Source organism: Narcine bancroftii, chromosome 10, assembly GCF_036971445.1.
Source record: "Narcine bancroftii isolate sNarBan1 chromosome 10, sNarBan1.hap1, whole genome shotgun sequence".
In the NCBI taxonomy this organism is placed as follows: domain Eukaryota; kingdom Metazoa; phylum Chordata; class Chondrichthyes; order Torpediniformes; family Narcinidae; genus Narcine; species Narcine bancroftii.
The window spans coordinates 104,396,934-104,404,697 of record NC_091478.1 but is presented as its reverse complement, the minus strand read 5'-3'; the positions used below and the strand labels follow the sequence as shown (position 1 = coordinate 104,404,697).

The 7,764-nt window shown below is 40.8% G+C and overlaps 1 long non-coding RNA gene across 1 annotated transcript in view; it reads left to right on the top strand.

The window, feature by feature from the left end:
- The first annotated feature begins 5,984 nt into the window (after positions 1-5,984).
- LOC138745067 (uncharacterized) overlaps positions 5,985-7,764 on the top strand; it is a 40,380-nt gene continuing 38,600 nt past the window's right edge. Inside the window, exon 1 of the long non-coding RNA XR_011345991.1 lies at positions 5,985-6,085. This is a non-coding gene — a long non-coding RNA (uncharacterized lncRNA). The remainder of the gene's footprint in view (positions 6,086-7,764) is intronic.

The following is a 7,764-nucleotide window of genomic DNA, read 5'->3' as shown; positions in this document are numbered from 1 at the left end:
CTTATTTCTTCTCATTGAAGAATCAGTGATAAAACTCATCAATTTCAAGTTAGCTCAGACAGATGTTTGGAGACATTTCCCAAAATAAATTATTACAGGAGTGTGGAGTGCTTTGCCACAGAGCGTACTTGATCCATAGACGGTTTTAAGGGGAACATGGATAAATATTTATAGCAGAGACTAAGGGGAGAATGGGTTGCTTGAATTGCTCTGGCAATAAACTGGCACAAATGAAATAAGCTTAATGGCCTCCTACACTGCTATAAACATCTATGTTTCAAATATGATAAAAGCACAACAGTTCCCCTTCAGTTTCTCAGGCCAAAAGATTGATACTTTTTTTTAACTTTTGAAATCAAATCAAATTTAGTCAATATTCTACATTTATAGTTTTCAGAATCTGAAAGAAGTTGTCTCAGTAGCAATTATTTTTATATCATTTTGTGAAACTAAGTTCACATTTTATCTTGGCCCATTTGATTCATTTTTCAGCTTTAAAATCTATAAACTATGGAGCAGTTTCACAGAAGCTTCGTCATGATGTGTACAGCAGATAGAGCAACTCTCTCCAGTGAGCTCAATTTGATCCTGACCACCAATGTGGTGCTCTCCATGTGTGTGTTTCCTGCACTGTTCCAATTTCCCAAAGATATGCTTCATGATAGGTTAATTTACAACTTCAAATTACTCCGCGCGGGTGTGTGTTTGGGGCATTAGCAATAGGTTACAGAGAATAGAACAGGCCAATTGGTCCAGGACATTATGCCCACATTAAAGTTAAAATATCCCATATATTCCTTGCATGCAATATATATACCTCGCATGTGATAATATCTCTTGTGTACAATACATATCCCTTGCATGTGATACATATGTGATGCACCAAGATTGATGGGATTGCTCCACAGGCTGGCATAGACTCAGTGAACTGAATGGCTTCATCAATGCTATGAGAAATATGAACAAATATGATAGATATGACAATATAAAAGAAGGATATTCAGCCCACTGAGTCTATGCTGTCTGTTGTAGAGCATCTTGACACCCCTTCATTACCACGCCTTCCTTGTAACCATGCAAATGGTTTCCACTCAATTATCTGGTCAATTACCTATTGAAGGTAAACTTTCACTAGTTTTGTAGTTCTGGATTATACTCACTATCTGTCTTCCACTCTCCCAACTGCGTTCTGCTCATTGCTTTAACATGGTGACCTCTGATCCTTGGTCCTTCCACTAATAGGAGCAACTTCCCACTATTTATTCTATTTTTCTCAAGCTCCTAACTGGGTCTCAGGATGTAGTTGTCCCAGTCAGTTCCACCCCTTTGGGACATCAAACAGGAACTCACATTGGACACTGAGAGAGCTGCATCATAATTTAAGGGAAATGTCAACGTATTATCGATTGCTTGTTTGGATTAGAGCTCTCTGCTGCCAAAAAACAACATTCAAAAAAGTAATTTCTTCAGTGCAGTGTTGGCTGTAGCTGAGTGTGTCTCGATGGATGTATTATGTATGTCAAATCTGTCAACGGTTTGTATTTCTGGGATCTTTGGAAAGTTATTCAGCGAGTGCTGAAAGATTTCACATGAACTTCAATCAAAGGAGGTTTTTTGTCAGATTAAGAACAGAAAGCCCAGTTATGAAGGTTGTTACAATAATGTATACAAATATTCCATGTGTATTAAAGTACATTTCATTTTTTTAATTAATTGACATTAGACCCGGATTGGATCAGCTGTCAGTGAGCACAATGTGAAGAGGAACTGCCCTCCCAGCTATCTGTTGAATAGTGCAGGAGGGGGCTTGGGAGGAAGCAGGAACGGTGAATGTGATGGCTCCCATACAGAATGATTTGGACATTCCCTGCCAGCATTTTTCATTTTGAAAGAGCAAAAGAGGCACAGTTAGCATAGCGGTTAGCGCAACCCGATTACAGCACCCTATAGTGTAGTGGTTAGTACAACCCAATTACAGCACCCTATTACAGCACCCTATAGCATAACAGTTAGTGCAACCCTATTACAGCACCCTATTACACCACCCTATAGTGTGGCAGTTAGCGCATCCCTATTACAGCACCCTATTGCAGCACCCTATAGTGTGGCAGTTAGCGCATCCCTATTACAGCACCCTATTGCAGCACCCTATAGCATAGAAGTTAGTGCAACCCTATTACAGCACCCTATTACAGCGTCCTATAGCGTAGCAGTTAGCGCAACCCTATAACAGCACCCTATAGTGTAGCGGTTACCGCAACCCTATTACAGCTCACTATAGTGTAGTGGTTAGCGCAACCCAATTACAGCACCCTATAGCATAGCGGTTAGTGCAACCCTATTACAGCACCCTAAGGTGTAGCAGTTAGCGCAACCCTATTACAGAACCCTATAGCGTAGCAGTTAGCGCAACCCTATTACAGCACCCTATAGTGTAGCGGTTAGCACAACCCTATTACAGCACCCTATTACAGCACCCTATAGCATAATAGTTAGTGCAACCCTATTACAGCACCCTATAACATAGCATTTCGCACAATCCTATTACAGCACTCGATTACAGCACCATATTACAGCTTCCTATAGCGTAGCGGTTAGTGCAACCCTATTACAACACCCTATTACAGCACCCTAAAGAGTAGCAATTCACACAACCCTATTGCAGCACCCTATTACAGCACCCTATAGCGTAGCAGTTAGCGCAACCCTATTGCAGCACCCTATTACAGCACCCTATAGCATAGCGGTTAGCACAACCCTATTACAGCACCCTATAGTGTAGTGGTTAGTACAACCCAATTACAGCACCCTATTACAGCACCCTATAGCATAACAGTTAGTGCAACCCTATTACAGCACCCTAAGGTGTAGCAGTTAGCGCAACCCTATTACAGCACCCTATTACACCACCCTATAGTGTGGCAGTTAGCGCATCCCTATTACAGCACCCTATTGCAGCACCCTATAGCATAGAAGTTAGTGCAACCCTATTACAGCACCCTATTACAGCGTCCTATAGCGTAGCAGTTAGCGCAACCCTATAACAGCACCCTATAGTGTAGCGGTTACCGCAACCCTATTACAGCTCACTATAGTGTAGTGGTTAGCGCAACCCAATTACAGCACCCTATAGCATAGCGGTTAGTGCAACCCTATTACAGCACCCTAAGGTGTAGCAGTTAGCGCAACCCTATTACAGAACCCTATAGCGTAGCAGTTAGCGCAACCCTATTACAGCACCCTATAGTGTAGCGGTTAGCACAACCCTATTACAGCACCCTATTACAGCACCCTATAGCATAATAGTTAGTGCAACCCTATTACAGCACCCTATAACATAGCATTTCGCACAATCCTATTACAGCACTCGATTACAGCACCATATTACAGCTTCCTATAGTGTAGCGGTTAGTGCAACCCTATTACAACACCCTATTGCAGCACCCTATAGAGTAGCAATTCACACAACCCTATTGCAGCACCCTATTACAGCACCCTATAGCGTAGCAGTTAGCGCAACCCTATTGCAGCACCCTATTACAGCACCCTATAGCATAGCGGTTAGCACAACCCTATTACAGCACCCTATAGTATAGCAGATAGCGCAACCCTATTACAGCACCCTATTAGGGCACCCTATAGCGTAGCAGTTAGCGCAACCCTATTACAGCACCAGCGTCCCAGGTTTGAATCCAGTGCTACCTATAAGGAGTTTGCACACTCCCCCAATGAATGCATGGGTTTCTTCTGGGTGTTCCCATATCCTCCCACTCTCCAAAAACGTACAGAGGTTTTGTCATTTATTTGGGTGGAATGAGCTCGTGCGCTAGAAGGGCCTGTTTCCATGCTGAATGTCGACATTTTTAAAAAAAAGTAAATTAATAGTAAATGAATTTGCGGAGTCACCCCGAAGTGACATAGGCACTTTTCTTCTTTGGTCACCCTTTTTGACTCCTCTTTCAGTCGCCAGAGCAGAACATCAAGCTTCACAGCCCTTGTTCTCAACGGTGTGGCGTGCTCTTCCAGAACACTCTGTTCCTGCGCAACACTTCATTAAGTAATTGAACCAGCAGTTGATGGAAGTGGAACAGCTTAAGCATTATGGGTAAGCTCCAGTGATGAGAAATCGATTGCTACATCGATGCAGGTTGGAATAATTTTGACAACAGCAGAGATTGGTGGAAAATTTCATCTGCCTTTTGTGGCTAACACTGATCTCCCAATTCTCTTTTCCCTATATCATCGTCCTAATCTCATCTGCCTCACCCCTCAATAGCCTTCTATCCTGTCCTGTAAGTAGCAAACCTATTTGTTCAATTAAAAAATAATGCTTGTTGGGTGCTTTAACATTATTACTGCAGAATATTAGTGTGTGAGGAGCCCATTGTTCTCTTGCTGAAAAGGGATGTTCAGGGCTGCTATCACTGCTCCACACTCTACAGGGGAGTTGATGGATTGAATCGAGCTAACTTGCAGAAACGGCCAACATGGTTAATCCCATGTGACATGATGTTGACTTTTCCTGACAACATTTTAGTTTTAAAGAGAGCACTAGCCTAATTCCAGAGTTGCTCTGAGGTGTGTTGGAGCAGCACATCTCCACTGATGTATATCACTGGGCCCAGCAGTCAGGCAAAAATGTTTTGGGGAAAGGGGCCAGATGTGTTTTATTTCTGCCTTATAGCAGGCCTAGAAGGAAAAAAGGTGCAACCACTTTGTTGTCACATTCAAAAGAGCTAAGTGCAGGTTTATTCTTCTTTCTTTTAAAGCTTTGAGTACTTGTCGAGTGTTTTATTGTTTTCAAACTACAAGAAAGCACACCCTGTAGCCAGTACACTTGGTAGAAACAGATCATAGTATAGAATACAGATATAGTCCATTCATCATTTAACGGATCAGCTCAGCCTTAGCTGAAGGGGTAATCTCTGCCGAAATCCAGGGAAGGACTCTCTCCACTGATCATTCAGCAATAGGACTTTGCACAACCAGATCAGTTCTTGGTTTGAGGCACTCCTTCTGCTATGATCTGATAAAATACATCCCTTTCTAAAAACAGCTGAAGTCAATCACGGGCCACTCCCTGTAAGGAGCTTGGTCTGTCCCTCTGAGCCGCAGAGACTGCTAGCTTCCACGTGGCCAATGCATTTTTCTACATATATTTATTTATTTTTAATTATTTGTGAACTTTCTAATTCAATGTTACTGAAATTTGAAGGACCTCCTGCTATCACTGTGGACTCTTGAAGCTCTCCTGAGTACGTGAGGATGGTAAACATTGGTCTTGATTATCCCTCAAACGTTAATGCAGAAAGAAAACTTGTCTTGCATTTCTGAGTGAACCATGCTGAAACCAATTCAGAAAACTTTTATTTTTAAAAATTTTATATAAAATTAATCCAAGAACAGCCATTCTCGATGCCCATATGCAAATCCTCCATGGGGGCCACAGCAAGCTCTGATAACGTGACATTTTTTATATGTAGTCAGTAGGAGAGCAGTAGGGAAGAAACCAACTAAATATGGCTACTTCACAGGGAAGGAGGCCCATAAACTTTGAACTGAATTCTAAAGAGGCCAAAAAATGGTTGAGAATGGCTGCCCTAGACTTCTTGGTTAAATAAACCACAAGAAGATATATGTTTTAGGTTAACTAATGTGTCGTCGTATCACAAATCCTAATTCCTTTATCTTATTTTTGTGAGTGGTGTTTGGGTGGCTAAAGTTAAATGTTTATTCTTTTACACTCTTTTTATTATGTGCTAAAAGACTCAACTGTCACCAACATGATATTTCATTTCTCCCGCATGTGGAATGAGGATGCAGAATAGATGCTTCTTTGTCTGATATTTGTTTCAGTCTTGCTCGTGTTTGGTTCATGTTTCACTGCAAACCGTGGTCAAGGACTCTACGCGGTTTCATTTTCATTTCACTCTAAGTTCATGATAGAATTTGCGATCATAAATGAAATTAAGTTGTCAGAGCAAAACCTTCATCCTTACTGTCCTGTTGAGTTTAATAAACTCCAGAGAGCAAACATTAAGAGCAACGATGTAGACTTCTTATGTGCAGATTTCTTTTTATTAAGGTAAGAAATTAAATTCACATTAGTTTGTTGCAATGTTAACTTTAAGGAATGTGTTACTCAAAGACATATCATTAAATACAATATCAGGAATTACATAGCAGTTGATGCAGATTTCTTAAATTTTAATTTCAGGTTTGGATATTCAAAGTTTTCCTATTAATGTCATAAATATGTTAAGAAATGCATCCACTTTCAGTAAGTTGCTGTTAATAACAATGCAAAGCAAGCCTGCTTTTATGTAGCTCTTTTCACAGCTTACTGTTATCTCAAAATGTTTATTGCCACTGAAACAATTCAATATTGAAGAAGTATGTTCTCATTTGCAACAATGAAAATACAGCAGCAAACTTGCACTGAACACAAACAGCAAAGTGATAACACTGAGGAATTTATTTTGAAATGTTGTTAACTTGGGAATGAAATTTTTAATGGTGTCATTAACATATACTGTGAGAGTGGGTGGTGTGTGGGTACATAAGATCACCGATTATCAACCTTTTTTTGGCTATATGCCTCCCCCCCCCCCCCCCCCACTCTGCTCAAAATTTATGGGGGCCCCTTCCCTGTGAAGCAGTCGTTTAGTTAGTTTTTTCAGTATATGGACTACATGAAATGAACATTAAAAATAATTTATGGTTTCAGTCCGTGCCCCTTTCCCCTCCTGCCCCCACCCTTTAAATGTGCTGTGGGCCCTGCTGAGAATGGCTCATCCCTCTGTTAACAGAAGAGTAGAGAGCATGGTGTGGGACTTCATATAGGAGGAAGAATGCCTAATAATTGAACTGACACCCAAATGTTGCACCCAATAGACTAGTCAGTTCCAAATAATCAAGAAAACTGTTGCAGCATTTTTATTTTTGAAATTAAATTGGTTTAATTCTGGCGAACGAGGAACAGATCCATAATCGGACCCAATAGGAGACAAAAGTTCTGGTCAAATCACTGCTGTTTGTATGCTGTGCTCCAGGTAGGGGAGTGGAAGCAGAATCGCTGGACTTTCTCATATTTTTTTTTGTCCGCCTTTATTAAAAAGCCACATACAGTCTTTGCCAAACCTCAGGGTTTGGTACAGGAATGGTTCCTCATCACAAATGATGGTGAAAATCCATTTTCCTTTGCACTATTTTCCTTAAATACAAGGCTGATCTTTCTTAAGGTTTTGTTTTTCTCCAGCTGTTTATTTTGTTTTCTTCAAGTTTCCCCTTGCAATCCTTTCGTTCTGCTCACAGGCCTCTGCTAACATGCTCTTGATTACCACACTGTTCTAAAATCAGTCCCTTTCTGATTAGAAATAACTATATTCTTTCAGCTAAAACTTCCCCTGTCAGGAGATTACAAATTCATACTTTATTTTGATGTGATCTGGGGCAATAGCAGAACAATTCATTTGTTACCATTTTTCTTTCTTCCTTGATTTTTCAAGATCTGAGTGCCAGCATTTAGTTTCCTCTTTCAATTGCCCATGAAGGATGGTTGTGAGCTTTTTTTTTAACCATTTAAGTCCTTTTGAATTTAAATTTAAAAAAATTTCACGTTTAGACATTCAGCACACAATAGCAGGCCCTTCTGACCCATGAGCCCTGTAACCCAATTACTCCTAAGTACCCTTACGCTTTGGAAGGTGGGAAGAAACACCTAGAGGAAACCCACACAGACATGGGAAGAACAGACAGCGCCAG